This window comes from Equus asinus, chromosome 10 (assembly GCF_041296235.1).
Source record: "Equus asinus isolate D_3611 breed Donkey chromosome 10, EquAss-T2T_v2, whole genome shotgun sequence".
In the NCBI taxonomy this organism is placed as follows: domain Eukaryota; kingdom Metazoa; phylum Chordata; class Mammalia; order Perissodactyla; family Equidae; genus Equus; species Equus asinus.
Window position 1 is genome coordinate 83,094,473 of NC_091799.1, and position 18,057 is coordinate 83,112,529.

The 18,057-nt window shown below is 42.5% G+C and overlaps 1 protein-coding gene across 1 annotated transcript in view; it reads left to right on the forward strand.

The window, feature by feature from the left end:
* MTMR12 (myotubularin related protein 12) overlaps window positions 1-18,057 on the forward strand; it is a 69,813-nt gene that overhangs the window by 10,718 nt on the left and 41,038 nt on the right. The gene's annotated exons all lie outside the window — the stretch shown is intronic.

Here is an 18,057-nt window from a genome sequence, read left to right on the forward strand (position 1 = left end):
TCATGTGTCTGTTGGCCATCTGTGTGTCATCTTTGGAAAAATATCTATTCTGGTCCTCTGCCCATTTTCTACTTGGGTTGTTTGGGTTTTTTGATATTAAGTTGTGTAAGTTCTTTATATATTTTGGATATTAACTCCTTATTGGATGTATAATTTGCAGATATCTTCTCCCTTTTTGTTTTGTTGATGGTTTCCTTCATTGTGCAGAAGCTTTTTAGTTTGATGTAATCCCATTTGTTTATTTTTGCTTTTGCTGCCTTGTCTGAGGAGACTGGTCAAAAAAATATTGTTAAGACTGATGTCAAAGCTGACTGCCTATGATTTCTTCTAGGAATTTTGTGGTTTCAGGTCTTATGTTCAAGTGTTTAATCCATTTTCAGTTTATTTTTGTATGTGATGTGAGATAGTGAGTGGTCCAGTTTCATTCTTTTGCGTGTAGCTGTCCAGTTTTCCCAGCACCATTTATTGAAAAGACTGTCTTTCTCCATTGAATATTCTTGCTTCCTTTGTTGTAGATTAATTGACCATATGTGCATGAGTTTCTTTCTGGGCTCTCTATTCCATTGTTCTATGTGTCTGTTTTCATGCCAGTACCATACCATTTTGATAACTGTAGCTTTGTTGTACAGTTTGGAATCAGGGAGCATGATACTTTGAGCTTTGTCTTCTTTCTCAAGGTTGTCTATTCGAGCTCTTTTGTGGTTCCATTCAAATTTTAGGGTTCTTTGTTCTAGTTCATTGAGAAATGTCATTGGTATTTTGATGGGGATTGAATTCAATCTGTAGATTGCTTTGGGTAGTATGGACATTTTAACAATGTTAATTCTTCCAATCCATGAGCATGGTGTATCTTTCTATTTATTGTATCATTTTCAGTTTCTTTCACCAGTGCCTTATAGTTTTCAGAGTACATGTCTTTCACCTCCTTGGTTAAATTTATTCCTAGGTATTCTTTCTGATGTAATTGGAAATGGGATTGTTTTCTTAATTTCTCTTTCTGATAGCTTATTAGTGTATAGAAACACAACTGATTTCTGTATAATTAATTTTGTATCCTGCAAATACTGAATTCATTTATTAGTTTTAATAGTTTTTTGGTGGAGTCTTTAGGGTTTTCTATGTATAGTATCATTATCTGCAAATACTGACGGTTTTAGTTCTTCTGTCCCAGTTTGGATGCCTTTTATTTCTTTTTCTTGCCCAATTGCTGTGGTTAGGACTTTCAATATTTTGTTGAATAAAAGTGGAGAGAGTGGGCATCCCTGTCTTGTTCTCAGTCTTAGAGGAAAAGCTTTCGGCTTTTTACTGTTGAGTATGTTAGCTGTGGATTTGTCATATATGGCCTTTATTATGTTGAGCTACATTCTTTCCGTGCCCACTTTGTGGAGAGTTTTTTATCATAAATGGATACTGCATTTTGTCTCCACTGGTCCAAATCTTAATATGCTTTCCAGGCTCACCACAGATTCTGCCCCCTGCTGGTTGGTTGAAAGACCATTAGCTTGGATTTGGGAGGCCCTGGGCGCTGGCCATTTCTTTTCTGTGTGACTTTGAGAGAGCCCGTTTACCTCTTTGGGTCTCATTTCCTGATTGTTAGAATTGGATTAGGTGAGAGTTTTTAAACATGTTCCGCTCAGGGAACTTCTTTTTTTAAACAGTATGATTCTTTGGGGAACTTTTTCAAAATACGCTTTCCCAAGTCCTGCTTTAGAGATTCAGATATGCCCCAGGTGCAGGGAAGGGTGTGTGGGGGGAGGGACACCTGTAGTAGGAAGCTACATTTTTTTCAGGTGACTATGATCTCTTCCCTCATCCCGTGTTGAGAACTGCTGTTTCAAATGAAATCATAGAGGAACCCCAAAAATAGAGAACGAAAAGAAGAGAAAGGGTGCTAGGAACACAGTTTGAACAGCCCCAGACCAGGCAGTATCAGAGGCCCTTGCCACTTCAGCCGCTTTGCATTCTCAAGGATTTCCTCATAACCGGCATTCTCCTTTCTTTTTATCCATGATACATGCTGGCTGTAGCTCTGGATTCTTGGTGATGCAGTTGAGCATTTATTCTCCACTCCTTTCTGTATAATTGCTTTATGTCTGTGGATCTCTTTTCTCCACCAGAACTGTAAGCTCCTTGAGGGCAGGGCTGTAGTGCCTGCCAGTCAGTGTGGCCTGCGGACCTCAAGGTGGCTTCCAAGAGGGCTGAATAGACTGTGGCCCTGAGCCATCCAAGAGAGGGCCTCAGAGGGCTGGTGGGAGCATCATTCAGAAGTCTTTTTTAAATTTCTCCTGCAGAGTGATTTGGAGAGTTGAGGTTGAAAACTAGTTAGGCCTTTAGTATGATCACTGACTCTCCTCTTGGTCTTTATGCCCCAAGAGTCAGCTTTGGGATGAGATGCTTTGCCTTAAAATGTTCCTCTTAGCTGTCACTGTGGCACGGAGGTTGTTAGACCAGTAACCTGCATGGATGCCTGAAGCCTAGTTGTTCCTTGTGATGTGTCTTGGCTGCCCTTTGCTTCCTCAGGCAGCTTCTTATTCCATCAAGTGGCAGACCCTCTTGGTTGGAATTGAGCCTGCTATTTGGTGAGGTCAGATCTTTGGGTTGAGGTTTACACTGGTGTTTGGGTCTTACTATTCCTTCTCTAGCTTGAGTTTCTTACTGGGGAGAGTTTCATAAAGTGTTTGGATTGTTTAAAGGCCCAGCGAATGCCTGGTAAGAGTGATTCTTGCTAAGAAGCGTGAATAATACTTTCACTGCTGATCAATAAATGATGAGCTGTCAAAACAGCAAGGGACTTACTTTGTGTCTTAGCAATTACTTCCTTCCTTTAAAAAAAAATCTGAGCTAAGGGAAAAAAGCAGTCTAAATGTGAAAGAGTTTAGAATGGACACATGAGCAAGTATTGCTTAGCCGTTAAGGTGGGGCACTGTAAAAGGCTGTGCCTATTTCTCTGTCCTGGAGACTTGTTACAGTTGAAAGAAACTTGATGGTATTGTTCTGTAATAGGAAAAAAATTAAAATTGGTGGTTGTCTAGGCCTGGGGGTGGGGATAGGGAGGATGGGGGGGGTGACTACTGATGGGTACGGGGTTTCTTTTGGGGGTGACGAAAGTGATCTAAAATTGATTGTGGTAATGGTTATAGAAACTTTGTGCATATACTAAAACCCCTGAATCGTGCACTTTAAATGGATGAATTGTATGGTATGTAAATTATGTCTTAAAGCTTTTATAGGGCTGGCCCCACAGCCAAGTGGTTAAGTTCGCGCACTCCGCTTCAGCAGCCCAAGGTTTCGCCAGTTTGGATGCTAGATGCGGACCTAGTACCGCTCATCAAGCTGTGCTGAGGCGATGTCCCACATAGTAGAACTAGAAGGACCTACAACTAGAATATACAACTATGTACTGGGGGGCTTTGGGGAGAAGAAAAAAATAGACTGGCAACAGTTGTTAGCTCAAGGTCAACTTAAAAAAAAAAAGAAGCTTTTACAAAAATGAAGTTTAAGAATCAGAAGTACTGGGGCCAGCCCTGTGGCCAAGTGGTTAAGTTTGTGCACTCCACTTCGGCAGCCCAGGGTTTCACCGGTTCGGATCCTGGGTGCAGACCTGGCAGCGCTCATCAAGCCACACTGAGGCGGCATCCCACATAGCACAACTAGAAGGACCCACAACTAAAACAATCATGTACCGGGGGGCTTTGGAGAGAAAAAGGAAAAAAAAATAAAATCTTAAAAAAAAAAAAATCAGAAGTACTAAACTTGGTGTCAGTACTCCTGAGATTGAGTTGTGGCTTTACCACCTACTTATCCATGTGAACACAGGCACATTATTCAATCTCTTGGAGCTTCAATGGCCTTACCTGTAAAGTGGAGATGAAAATCCCTTAGGGGGTTGTTGTTGTCAAGATAAATGACATAGGACATGTGAAAGTAGACATAGTAAAACCTCCAGCAAATTATATATTTATGTGTTTAAGTTAGACATAATATTTTTGTGGATAATAAATACTTAGTCTGAAATGCTCTTGAGATTTCCCAACTAGCCCTGTGAAATGAACACTTATGGCTGACAACTGATTTGCATGATGAGTAAATAGCAGAGTCCTTAAAGACCACGTCCCGAATGGCTCTATCTGTGGTCTGTTACCTTGAGTCCAGACAGAGATGTCACTTTGCCTCTTACTGCATGTCTGCTTCCCTGGCTGCAGATACTGTTTTCTTAGTTTATTGTCAGAGTAATTGTTGCTTGTAATTGCCAGAGACAGTGTCTAGTTAGTAGAGTTGAACTGTGGTCAGCAGCAAAGCCGTTACCTGGTCATGCTTTCAGAGGGCAATGAGCCTGTTAGGCTGGCTCAGAGGGAGGGAAGCCCTCTGCCCAGGAGCAGGGAGCCAACAGCCCTGGGAATCAGCTCCAAGAAACACATCCATTTTGATTTCTAGCTCCCTAGAACTGGACAGTGGATTTGTGTAGTCTCTAGTCTGTATCCTCAGCTATAAGGCTTCAGATGTAAAGTCTGGCTCTGGCTATGCCTCTGCCCTATTAGTGAGACTAGAATGTATTTCAGAAAGCCAGCTAAGGGAGAGTGTGACAAAAGTTGAGTAATACCTGGCACTAAGCATATACTTATGTAGTAATTTTTAATAGCTGTTTCTTTAATCTCTCAAGAACAATGCTTAGGATTAAAGAATATTACCAAGATCAAGAATTATGTGTTTCTTTGTATGTTTTCATTTATGCGTCCTTTCAGCAGACTTTTCTTGACAATTATTTGTCAGGAATTAGACGCTAGGAGTTGAGGCTAAAAATACATAAAGTTACAGCTTCAGCCCCCAGTTGGCATCATTGGTTGGGGAAACAGACAAGGTAAGAGGTTATTGCAATACAGGAGGGAGACTGGATCAAAGAAAGAACTGCCGAGGACTTGAACTGTGTGGACAGTGGATTGGACAATGAATTGGATGAACAGGACTCGGGAACAGTAGATTGGGTGGGCCCAGTGGGTGTAGTGGGGGCTGGGTGGAAGCAGTGCACCTGCAGTCACCGAGCAGGCAAGGTGAGAGCTGATGGTGGCCTGAAGTAAGAGAGCAGCAACGGGCGTGGACAGACGTGGACAGATTCTGGAGCCTTAGTTAAGAAAGCAGAGCAGACAGCACGTGAGGGGCAGGGAGAAGTTAAGAATGACTCCTGGGTGTTTGGCATGCCTAGCTCGGTGCGTGGCAGAGCCATCATTGAGCCAAAGCCTGGGGAAGGACGAGCAGGTTTGGTGAGGGGCAGAGGGGAAGTGATCAACTAATTTTGTTTGTTTGTTTGTTTTTTTAATTGCACTAACATTGGATTATAGCATCATATAGCTTTTGGATGTACATCATAATATATTTTGAATTCTGTGTAGGTTACATCATGTTTACCACCCAAAAACTAATTATAGTCCATCCCCTCACGTGTGAGCCTAATCACCCCTTTTGCCCTCCCCTCTTCCCGTATGGTAACCACCAATCCAATCTCCAATGCTATGTGTTTGTTTGTCGTTGTTTTTATCTTCTACTTATGAGTAAAATCATATGGTATTTGATTTTCTCCCTCTATTTCAGCATAATACCCTCAAGGTCCATCCATGTTGTCACAAATGGCCGGATTTCATCATTTCTTATGGCTGAGTAGTATTCCATTGTGTATAAATACCACATCTTCTTTATACATTCATCCCTTCATGGGCACCTAGGTGGCTTCCAAGTCTTGGCTATTTTGTCTAATGCTGCAATGAACATAGGGGTGCAAGTATCTTTATGCCTTTGTGTTTTCAAGTTCTTTGGATAAATACTCAGCAGTGGGATAGCTGGATCATATGGTAGATCTATTCTTAATTTTCTGAGGCTACTCCATACTGCTTTCCATAGTGGGTGCACCTGTTTGCACTCCCACCAGCAGTGAACAAGCGTTCCCTTCTCTCCACATCCTCTCCAACATTTGTTGTTTCCTGTCTTGTTGATTACAGCCCTTCTGAGCGGAGTGAGGTGATACCTCATTGTAGTTTTGATTTGCATTTCCCTCATAACTAATGATGTTGAGCATCTTTTCATATGCCTGTTGGCCATCTGTATATCTTCTTTGGAGAAATCTCTGTTCAGATCCTTTGCCCGTTTTTTAATTGGATTATTGGGTTTTTTTGTTGTTGTGCTGTATGAGTTCTTTGTATGTTTTGGATATTAACCCCTTATCTGATATATGGTTTGCAAATATCTTCTCCCAGTTGTCAGGTTGTCTTTTCGTTTTGTTGATGGTTTCCTTTGCTGTGCAGAAGCTTTTTAGTTTGATGTAGTCCCATTTGTTCATTTTTTCTTTTGTTTCCCTTGCCCAGTCAGACAAGGTACTTGAAAATATGCTGCTAAGACTGATGTCAAAGAGCATACTGCCTATGTTTTCTTCTAGAAGTTTCATGGTTTCAATTCTTACATCAAGTCTTTAATCCATTTTGAGTTGATTTTTGTGCATGGTGTAAGGTAATGGTTTACTTTGATTCTTTTGCATGTGGCTGTCCAGTTTTCCTAACACCATTCATTGAAGAGACTCTCCTTTCTCCATTATATGCTCTTGGCTCCCTTGTCGAACATTAGCTGTCCATAAATGGGCTCTTGATTCTGTTCCATTGATCTGTGTGTCTGTCTTTGTGCCAGTACCATGCTGTTTTGGTTACTATGGCTTTGTAGTGTATTTTGAAATCAGGGAGTGTGATACCTCCAGCTTCGTTCTTTTTTCTCAGGAATCCTTTGGCTATTCGGGGTCTTTTGTTGTTCCATATAAATTTTAGGATTCTTTGTTCTATTTCTGTGAAAAATGTTGTTGGAACTTTGATAGAGATTGAGTTGAATCTATAGATTGCTTTAGGAAGTATGGACATTTTAACAATGTTAATTCTTCCAATCCAAGAGCACGGAATATCTTTCCATTTCTTTGTGTCATCTTCGATTTCTCTCAACAGTGTTTTATAGTTTTCGGTGTACAGATCTTTCACCTCTTTGGTTAAGTTTATTCCTAGGTATTTTATTCTTTTTGTTGCAGTTGTAAATGGGATTGTATTCTTAATTTATCTTTCTGCTACTTCGTTGTTAGTGTATAGAAAAGCAACTGATTTTTGTACGTTGATTTTGTATCCCGAGACTTGACTGTATTCCTTTATTATTTCTAGAAGTTTTTTAGTGGATTCTTTAGAGTTTTCTAGATATAAAATCATGTCGTCTGCAAAGAGTGACAGTTTCACTTCTTCTTTTCCAATGTGGATCCCTTTTATTTCTTTTTCTTGCCTGATTGCTCTGGCTAGTACTTCCAATACTATGTTAAATAAGAGTGGTGACAGTGGGCATCCTTGTCTGGTTCTTGTTCTTAGAGGGATGGCTTTCAGTTTTTCTCCGTTGAGAATGATATTTGATCAGCTAATTTTGAAGTGTGAATTTGGAGGCTCTAAGGGGCATTCCAGTGCAGGTGGCCAGGAGGCTGTTTGGGTGTCCAGGTCTGGAGTTCTGAAGAGATATCTGGAGGGAAGAGCCATTTGGCGGTCATTGCTATATTGTTGGCAATGACGTGAGTGGGAGAGCTCATGCAGGGAACACAGGTCTTGTGAGGAGAGAAGAGGACCCTGCCCAGAAAGGAGACTTGAGAAGAGCAGCTGGAGAGAGTGTTGGTCATTTAGCCTGGAACTCATTTCCGCTGATTTTCAGGTCTCAGTATAAATGACACTTCCTGAGAGTAGTAGTCTTCTCTGACCCTCTCTGAATGTCGTCAGGTGTTTCTGCTGGGTTCCCATCGCAGCCTGTACTTCCCCTAGCGTGGCACTTCGCACATGTCTTGGTTGTTGCTCGTGCTGTGGTTGGACTCCTGTGCACTCTGGAAAGCTGGGGCTCTGTGTTCACTTCTGGTTTGCTGTGCTGGAATAGAGCAGGTGTGGAAGAAATGACAGTTCAGTCAGTGAAAGAGTGTGTGAAAGGCAAGGGGGAGGAGACAGTGTCCTGGGCGAGGACGTGACAGCAGGGAGAGGTAGTTGTATTGTAGTGAAGAGTATGGCTCTGGTCAGGTAAACCGAGGCTCAAGTCCCACTTCGCTTAACCTTGTCTAGCCTCATTTTCCTCATCTTTAAAATGAGAACAGCTATGGCAGTTGAGTTGAGAGGATTACTAAATGAGATGATGCTAGAGAATCTTTTGCAGGCAATAAATACTTCTAGTATTTATTGCAGTGATTACCCAGTGTTCCAATTATTATTTTTTATTTGTTGGTCTGAACTTCATGAGGGCAGAAGTCAATTCTTATTCATCATTTATCCTCAGCATTTGGTATTTAGGATATTCAGGAGCTGTTTGTTGAAATGAATTGGTATATATTAGAGATTGGTCGTCTTGCAGTTTTGAGTAACCAGACATGCAACTTCACTGTTGACTCACTCACTCACTGAGATTTCGCTCCTCAGGCTCATTGGAGCCCATGCTTTGGGCCACGCCTCAGGAACATAGTTCTAAGAAGAGATCAGATTAACAACTTTGTAATGCTGAGCCAGCTGTATGATGTGGGTTCCAGTAAGTGTGTCTACTTTGAGCCATAAGCTTTTCTGGCAGAGACATTGCCAGGATGGGAGTGCTTCTGGAGCAGCACTGGCGAGGCTCTGAGATGATGTGAGGGCAGTGGCAGCTGTGGGTCCTGGGAAGTGTTGATACACTGGGAGCAGGATCAGATGAGGTTCCTTTCAATCTGTGGGGTAAAACATGCAGAAACCGGAAGACTTGTTACTCATGCCCTTATCCTCTTTTTAAATTAAAACAAACAAAATGAGCGGCCATAACATTGGGGTAAATCTTGAAATAAGAGTTAACACAAAAACCCCATCCCCGATCCTCCCACTCTGGCAAAACTACTCTCCATTTGTGTTCGTGCCGCTGTTCTGACTGAATTGAGGCCACTGAGATGCCCTAGTTTTGAAAACCTGGACGTGCTGTGACCAGTGCCAGCAGTCTTTGCTGTTCTTTTGTGCCATAATAGCAAGCTTTGTCCAACTCAGATGGAGTAGCAAGAGGTACCACACACGGCACATGGGCTGCCGCGTTTGTTGAAAATTTGCGTTACTTTCAACTGAGTTAGTTTTCAGGTGTTTTGCAGAGAAAAGTCTGTCAGTGTAACTAGTAGAACCAGTTCTGCTGGTTATTAAAGAACCATGCTTTTCTACCTTTTATTCCTGCACGTGGAACGTGATAGTTAATTGGGATCAGTAAGGAATTTCATCCCGTGTTTCATAGCTCTGGAAGTAAGTTTGTCACCATTTGCTGAGTAGGCAGCTGGGCAGGGAGTGTCAGAATTGAATTGTGAGATAGAAGGAGCAAAGGGTTAAGGGGGACTCTGGGCCCCTCACTGAAACCAGGTCACAATTTAAGAAGCTCCCACTGCCCAGAGGACAGGGATAGGACAGAGGCAGCAGTCCCTGGATGCTGGTTAAATGGGTTGCAAGATCCTGGGATGATGCCAGGCCCATCCACGGCTCTTGCACTCCTGGTTTTTACTGGACAGGCTTCACAACTTCTGGTCTTTCTGGATTAATACCACATTCATGACAGTCTTCAATGGCATGCACTCTTTCTCCAGTCTTTACAGTAGGACTAGAGCATTTGGTGATGCCATCCTTATTAATGCCAAACCTAGATCTTAATCTCCCTTGTTTCTCTGGCTCCTGCTGGAGTGTTTTTAAAGCCTTTAAACCATTTAAAGTCATTCTTAGTTAAATTATTCAGTGAAATCTTTTGAGCACTTGCTGTGTGTGCAAGGCCTGTATTGGAGTCTAGGGTTATATGGTGAGCAAAAACCAGACAAAGGACCTGCCGTCAAAGAGTTTATAGTTTGGTAGGGAGATAGACTTAAATAATTACATAAACAAATATGAAATTGCAATTGTGACAAGTGCTAGGAGGGAGAAATACATGGGGCTGTAAGAACCTAGTAACAGATCTGATAGATAGACAAAATTCACGGGGCGAAGAGGGAAAGGGGAAGTGTTCCACGCAGAATGAACTTCCTGTGGAAACAGCTTAGGATGGGAAGGAGCATGGCAGGTATGGGAGGGTGAGAGAAGGCTGGGGTGGCCAACACGCACACTGAGGAAGAGGATGGTAACAGCTTAGGATGGGAAGGAGCATGGCAGGTATGGGAGGGTGAGAGAAGGCTGGGGTGGCCAACACGCAGACTGAGGAAGAGGATGGTAAGAGACCAGATTGGACAAGTAGGTAGGGGGCCAGGCTGTGCAGGGCCTTATAGGCCATGTCAGGGCATTGCCTTCATCCCACCAATAATCCAAAGCAGACTGTGTTCTGAAAGGATCATTGCTGCTTTAGGGTGGAGAATGGGTTAGAAAAAGGACAGATGGAAAGCTGTTCCCATGGTCCAGGTGGGAGATGATAATGGCTTGGACTAGGGTAGTGCTGGTGGAGATAAGAGAGGAACATGGATTCTAGAAATATTTAATAGGTAATAGTGATGGAATTTGGTGATCGATTGGATATTGAGGGTGAAGGAGAAGGAGGTGTAAAGGGGGACTCTTAGAGTGATCTACAGACTCCATGCTCTTAAAGGAAGCACAGGTGTCCAGGCAACGCATAGCGGTGTTATTTGTGGTTAGAGCCTGTCCTGGAGTGTGGTAAATCCACAGATTCCCATTGAACCCTCAAGGGTTGGTTGGGGTGACAATCAGAGACTTATGCCTTAGAGGACTCAGTACAGTGAGTCATAAGAGGTAACTCTTTCAGCTGGTGTTGAAGAAGCCCCAAAGTTCTTCTGCATGCAGCCGGCCATTACTCCTGGGGGGTAGGTGTTCTGTGTTTTGCTTTTCCCTTCGGCCTCCTTTTGCCTCTCCACAACACTTTCAGCCTTTCCCTGGGCACTTCCAGTGATGCTTACTTTTACCTAGTTGCAGGTGGGTCTGCAGATACATTCACTGATCTTTCACTCCTGTTTTTCCTTCATTCCACATAAAAAGTAGTATGGCATCATGTAAGAACACAGGCTGAGCCAGCTACTGGATTTGACTTTCACCTCCACCATGTACTAGCTGGGTGTCTTCATCTGCAAAATGGAAATAATAGTGAGTATAATAACTCTGCTTCAGAGGCTTGCTGTGAAGATTAAATGAGTAAATAAGTATAAAGCCCTTTATTTTTTATTTATTTATTTTTTTTGAGGAAGGTTAGTCCTGAGCTAACATCTGCCGCTCCTCCTCTTTTTTCTGAGGAAGCCTGGCCCTGAGCTAACATTGGTGCCTATCTTCCTCTACTTTATACATGGGACGCCTACCACAGCACGGCTTGCCAAGCGGTGCCATGTCCGCACCCGGGATCCGAACCAGCGAACCCTGGGCCGCTGAAGCGGAACATGCACACTTAACCGCTGCGCCACCAGGCCGGCCTATAAAGCCCTTTAAATAATGCCTGGCACATAGGCTGAAGAAACATTTGTTATCATTATTCACCTCTCAACCTCAGTGAGGGCTGGCCCTTGACGTACCCACTTTGGCATTCACAAATTGGACATTTGTGATTTCTGTAGTCGTGATGTAGTAATTCATCATGTCAGTAAGGAAGAGATTGTGTTGCTTGCCCAATTGTAAAGGTCAAGTTGGACAGCCTTTAATCACTCATCCAATAAATTTGCCCACCTTATACACACACACACACACACACACCAGTCTGGAGAAGAGAAATAACCTAGAGGACTTGAATAAATCAGGGTATATAAAGAGGAATTCTGAATGAAGCATAATGAGGAGTAGGATGCACACGTAGGAATTTCATCATGTCCTGTAACCCACTTTAAGATCCATATCCAGACCCAGCACATCCAGACGTGGGCACTCCTGTACCCCTGTTGGTAACTGCTGCCCCTCCTCCATTCAACCGTGTTCATTCTCCTGGATCAGCAAGCAACGAAAGTTGCAACTCTTTTCGCTTTCTCACAAACATTGAGGCATTATCCCTGTATTTATTAGTTCTTTCTTTGTTTTTCTTATGGAGTTTGAAAAACTATTGTAAAAATACAGAGGTGAAGGAACTATAGGACATAGCCATTGAGTACTCTCCATTCTGTCTTCCCTACATCCTCCCCACCCCCAATAGATAGCATCCCAAATTAAGAGGAAAAATTCAGTTTTTTGAGGGGAGGGTTTCTTTATGATTCCTCTTTATATACCCTGATTTATTCAAGTCCTCTAGGTTATTTCTCTTCTCCAGACTGGTGTGTGTATATATATATACACATATATATATATTTTTTTTTTTTTGAGGAAGCTCAGCCCTGAGCTCTCATCTGCTGCCAATCCCCCTCTTTTTGCTGAGAAAGACTGGTCCTGAGCTAACATCGGTGCCCATCTTCCTCTACTTTATATGTGGGACGCCTGCCACAGCATGGCTTGTCAGGCGATGCCATGTCCACACCCAGGATCTGAACCGGCGAACACCGGGCTGGCCCCAGGACTGGTATATACTTTGGTTTAGGATGGGGAGAATGATGATAGTGGTAGTGGTATTTATTTTTTTCCTGAGTTGATTATTTGTAAAAATTGGATAGTGTATGTTTGAAATTTTTTTGAAGTGTTGACCAGAGAGAGGTTAGCTATTAGTGATGATTGCCTACAGTGTGGCTCCTTAAATTCCAGTGCTCAAGTGCTTATGTAGGTTTTTATTCTCAATTTGTTAGCAGCTTTCAGCAACTTAATCTACTTTCAATAAATTCAGCCTTTGAGAAAGCTTTCGTTTTGTAGGGCATGCGTGAGCAGTCCCTTACTCGAGTGTGGTGTTCTCTTAAGAGAGCCATTAGTCTACTTTTTTGGTCTTGTAGTGGGTTCGAAGTACTTTCTATTGCAGAGGATAAGGCACAGAATGACCAGACCTAGGTTATTGTGGGCTCTTAGAAAACAAATCCTATTAATAGAAAAATGACATTTCTTTCTCCATGGCTTCAGATAGTCCTATGTAGTCACAGTCTTATGGAGTTAGGGCCAACTTGGGTGTTGCTAATTACAGGAGTTTCTGATCCACAGAAAAAAAAATTGAGACGCCTCCTGAGAAGAGTCAGTTTACTTTAATGTGGGAAACAGGATGGAGAGAGAAGTAGAAATTATTCTACTCGTGACAGAATCTTGAATAATTGCAACTCTGAAGTAGTATATTTGAATTCTTTGTCTACTCATCAAAGGAAAGAGGAGAAAATGAAAGGAAATCAAGAGGAAGCACAGAGACTGCTGTGTCCAACAGTTATAAGCCATCCTGTTTACTGAATGTGTGTGCCAGGCGTTTACACACACTCTTCACATCTTCATATTGGGTAGTATTGTTTCCATTTACGCAGGAGGAAACAGAAGCTCACTCAGGTTAAATGACTTGCCCAAGGTCATATCTGCAGGTACCAGAGCTGGATTTGGACCATGGCTCCAAGTCTGTGTTATTTCTGTTTTTAGTACATGCACAGAGACAAGTTTGGAGAAACAAGGGGAAAGATAAAAATTATTACTACTATGCTGTCTTAAAAATACAACTTTCTGCCTTAAAAAAAGGTAAATTTTGTTCTAAGATACATATGGAGTCCCATCTAACGTGGATGCAAATACTTCCCCCCCTCAGATTTTCTATTTTAGTGGAGAAAAAAAAGAGTATTAATTGTCCATTTTAGAGCAGTAGGGAGACTTTGAGGAAATGAAATGTCTGTGTTATGTCTTTTTAGCACTTTGGTGCCAAATGTAATAGAAAGAAATTGTGTTTTGGAACCATTAGGGCTGTTGCCTCTTGGAATTTGCCCTTCTGGCTGGATGAAATTAAACTGAGACTAACAGCTTCAGGTTTCAACTCAAAGCCCTCATAAGCAGTGAAGGGCTGATGTGAACATTGTAAGCACTGTGGCCTGTGCGAGCTTCATTGTCGGGAAACCCCAACTCATTCTTTTCAAGATCAGTGATCTTCTGATGGGGCCGTTCCCTTTTCTGCCTTTCCTGAGATATCCTTGGTCTATCACACTTTTGAGAAGATCTGCAACCTGATTGTGAACTTGGTAAGAAACTAGAGAATTTACTTTCTGAGAACCAATGGAATGAAAACACCCAGGCTGCTTTTCAGCCTCTCAGCAGATTCTCAGGCGTGTTAGCTGACTTTAGCTTTCATGTGGTTTTGTCCTGTTTGTGGCAGGTCCTTGTTCAGTGAAGTACAGTTCTCTTAAGGAAATTTTTCTAATTTGTTCTCATCCCTTTTGTAATAGGAAACTGGTTCCCTACTATAGGCAGTGGATGTTACAGCTGTTTTCTCTTTTGTAGTAGGAACCTGGAGACTGTGTTTCTAGAACTGGTACACGGCAGAGAATATGGGATCTGGAGTTAGGGCTTGGGCTGAACCCTTGGTTAGTGACTTATTTCCTATAAAAGGAAACTTCCTTAACCTCTTGAAGCCTCAGTTTTGTCATCTGTAAAATGGAGATAATACCAGTTCTAGAGTTCTTGTGAGGATTAATGAGATACTCATGAAGTGTATTTATCTGGCACATAATAGAAGCTTAATAAATATTGGCTCTTATCATTATAGTTACAAGCATGCAGGTGAAGTGGCGGCTGAGCCTAACAGATTGTGGAGGGCTTCAATCGCTCTGCACAAACTTGGACGCATCTGTTTTTACTGCTCAGAAGTCGTGAGTTTATGATTTTCGACAGTGTTCCAAATGGCTGGTGTTGCTGTATCATCTATGTTTTGGAATAAAGTCTTGTTATAATCTGTTTAGTGGCATTTGAGGCAGTGGCTCATGCATTTGATGATTAGATTGCCTTTTCTTGGATGCTGGCTTTTCAGCGGCAGTGTATGTTTTATTGTGTTATTCAGACCTCTCCTTCCCCGTCTGCAGTGCTGAAGGAAGTCTGATGAATAGCCGCAATTTCAGGAGGAAGTTGAGCACTGTTAGGAATCTTGGTGGTTTTTCTGTCATCCCCCTCCAATGTTGAAATTCCCACATGCTTCATAAAATATGTGGCCCCTCAGTGACTTAGCCAGCTGGTTTGTGTGTGTTTTCCCGTTTCTCTATCAGATCAATTTTTGGTCAGCAGCTTGTTGTCAACATCAAAATATATTTAACATTATTCTGGGGAAGAAGAGGAGTCAGTACTTTTAAAATAAAAAATGCGTACTAAGCTTTTGGGGCATTTGACAAAGATGAAGGTGAATTGGAAAAGGTCTCCAGCCTTGTCCTTTTTGCTTCCAGGAACAGCTCTAGTAGATTGATGCTCATTCCTCTGAGAACGCAGTTCCGTGGTGTGATGGAGTGTTTTGGAATGGAGACAGCGGGTCTACAGAAGTCTTCCTTTTTTGTTTCTAGTGAGGGAAAGCCACCTAGGACCCTGCCTCCTTTAGGACACAAATATTCAAGCTCACTTCACCATCATAATTTTGATCTTGGATAGGTGTCTTACGCATTATCTCACAAGGCAGGCAATACAGCTCTTAATTCCATTCTTTTAGATGGGGGCATTGAGGTCAGGACACTCAGCCAAAATCCTCCTGATATCTTTGTAGGCTAGAACCCACCCAGGTTCCTGATTTAGTCCTGTGCTTTTTCCTGAAAGACATTTATTGGAGAAAGTGAATGCTATGTGCTTTATTCACTCCCCTGCTTAAAAGCCTTCATTTGCTCCCCACTACCCACAGCGTAAAGCCCACACTCCTTAAAATGGCCTACAAGCCACCACTCGCCCAGCCGTGTTTCTCACCTCTCTTGCAGAAGTGCTTGCTTCCATGTCTTTGCACCTTCTCTTTTCTTTCCTCTTTGTCTGCTTGTCCATCTGTTGAACTCCTGCACATTCCTTACAAGCCGCTTCCCTAGAAGCACGTGCTTTGACCAGTCTCCCTCTCCTCCCTCTCTTGGCCCCCTACACAGTTAGGTCCCCTCTTTTGTGCTCCTGTTGCCCCATGTCAGTACCTTCATTATGGCATCCATCATATGGTATTATGGTTGGACAGGCGTGTTGGTATTGTCTCTTCTCCCCACGGGACCATAAGCTCCTCTTTACTAGTGCTTGGTATGGATTCATTTAAATTATCTTTGTCTCTTATAAATCTCTTTGTCCCTTTCCATGTGCAAACCTCAACTATCTTCATCATCCTCTGCTTTAAAATATATATATATATGCCTTAGTTTGGAAATGACAAGGCTAAGAGTGATACTGGTTTTTTAAGTTAGCTTCTGCTTTGATGTGTGTATGGCAGTTGGGGTGGGGGGCAGGGTATGTGCCTCTGCATGCAGAGAGGTCATGCAGGGATTGTGGTGGGTAGCAGCAATGGAAAGCCATTCAGAGGGCTTTATCAGCTGAATAATGGCAAAATCCTATGAGGCTTTATGGTTTGGGGGCCTCATACATCCTCACTCCGTCTAAAACCCACACACTTGAGGCAGTGGATGCTAGTTCTGGCATTTTACTCTTTCTTGCCCATCTTACTCATGAGGTAGTGGCTATGACATTGGTTCCTAATCCTATGGCTCTGGATATACTGTACCTTGACATGTTGCGTGACATGATTCTGGTCATTTGTGGTTTCTTTATTGTTAATGCGTTGACCTAAGTCAAAACTACCCTTGGTGGCAATCAGCAGAAACCCACTGTAGCTATTTGTGTTAACAAAGAGCTTTATTATAAACATACAGGTGTGATTCATGGAACTGTGGCTCAAAGGTGTGGCGTGCGATTGGGCCTCACTAAAGCCTGGAAAGCCGTGGGAGTCTTGGCCATGGTTGTTTGTGTGTGTCCAGGGTTGGGCTTGCATCTCCACATATCCTCTTCATGTGTCTTACTCTCTGCAGAACAGCTTTCTCTGCTTCCCCATATTTGTGGCCAAATCTACAAGTCTGTAGTTTAAGCAGCCAGCTTGATTAGCTTCTCTTAGCTCTTCTTCTAAATTATTAGGAGAGAGAAAATGACTAGCCCTTTGCGGAATTGCTGTCCTTTTCCCTGTGCGGTTGATGGGGAGGAGGTGGTTCACTCCAGGACGCTGGAGCAGCCGGGACCAGTTGTCTGGGGAAAGGCAGTTTGGAGTAGGACAGAATCCTAAAAGGTATCTCCTAATTGTTTTGTTTTTGGAATGTGAAAAAAGAATCCACTAACCATTGATGTAGGAAGTTTTGGATAGTATAAATTCTTCATCATCATCAGATGATCCTTCTGTGGACGTAACAGTAGGGTAGTCTTCTCCACTCTGGCTTCATGTTTGAACTGAATTCCAAGCACTAGTCAAGATGATTACTAGAGTTTTCTAACAGCTAATAGAATTTAATGAAGAGCTTTGCTCTCTCCTCAGAGAAAGATGATAGACCTGTCAAAAATAATTATACTTCAATTTAGTTCTTTGCCAATGACAGATGATGAAAATTCTCAGTGAGAATTTCTAAATTACCAAATACTCATATCGTTTATGTATGCAAGAATAGTCCCTCTTGCATCACCTAGAGCAATGCATGAGATTCATCTGGGGAGCTTTTTGCAAAACCAGAGGCCCAGCTGCCTCCCCTACACTGATTCCTCAGGCATGTGGTGGGGCCTCAGTGTCTGTAGAGGGAACAAGCTCCCCAAATGACCTGACACTCCCAAGATTGGGAAGCACTGCCTCAGAGGGACTTGGTTTATTGGCATCTCCTGGGATGGAAATTGTAGCCATCTCTAAAATAGACCATGCTCAAAATGGGTTCTCTGAAACAGCCTGGACTTTCTTCTTCAGCCTCAAAATGGGCTGTCTAATCTCTCCCTGCCTCAGCTCTTCCCACCTTTCTTTTCATCCTGTATTTTAGTCTGGATTAACAACTTCAGAAAACTCATACCACCCAGAGCCTTCTGCCAAAAAAACAAAACAAAACAAGAACCTTCCTATTTTATTTGTTGACAAAACTGGTTGTGTCTTGTAGAATTTTCCAGTCAGGATTTGACTGTTTGCGTCCCTGTGGTGTCATTTAACATGTTTCTCTGTCCAGTGTTTGTTATAAATTGGTAGATTAATATAGAAGTTCCAGCAGGTTGAGGT